At 39.1% G+C, this 496-nt stretch overlaps 1 pseudogene; it reads left to right on the forward strand.

Moving 5' to 3' along the window:
- Positions 1 to 260: 260 nt before the first annotated feature.
- Positions 261 to 496, forward strand: LOC144375527 (U2 spliceosomal RNA; annotated as a pseudogene).

The raw sequence follows: 496 nt of genomic DNA on the forward strand, positions 1-496 counted from the left end.
GGCAGTGAGACTAGCATATACAAAGACCTAAATTGGGAAGTTACAAGGAAATAGCATGGCTGAGATATGGAGTGCAAGGGGAGGGAGCCCAGCGCAAGATGGGGAGAGCTTGCAGGCCGGCTCAGGCAGGACCCAGTAGGCCCTGATCATTACTGTTCTGTTGTGCTGTAACAAATTACCACAAATTTAATAATTAAAAACAACAGTATTTTATTGCTTCTTGGCCTTTTTGATTAAGATCAAGTGTAGCCAAATATATTATTCCATCTCTATTCAGTAAAAAGTTTTGTACTTGTATTTCACGTTATTAAGAAAGTGATGTTGAAAAAAAAAGATCAAGTGTAGCATCTGTTCTTATTGGTTTAATATCAGATATGTTCTCTATCTGCAGACAATATATTAAATGGATTTTTGGAGCAGCAGGGTGGAATAAGAGTTTGTGCCCTATACTCCATGCATTTACCTGGTATCACAGTTCAGGAATGGAGCACCCCCT

Source organism: Ictidomys tridecemlineatus, chromosome 2 (assembly GCF_052094955.1).
Source record: "Ictidomys tridecemlineatus isolate mIctTri1 chromosome 2, mIctTri1.hap1, whole genome shotgun sequence".
NCBI classification, from domain to species: domain Eukaryota; kingdom Metazoa; phylum Chordata; class Mammalia; order Rodentia; family Sciuridae; genus Ictidomys; species Ictidomys tridecemlineatus.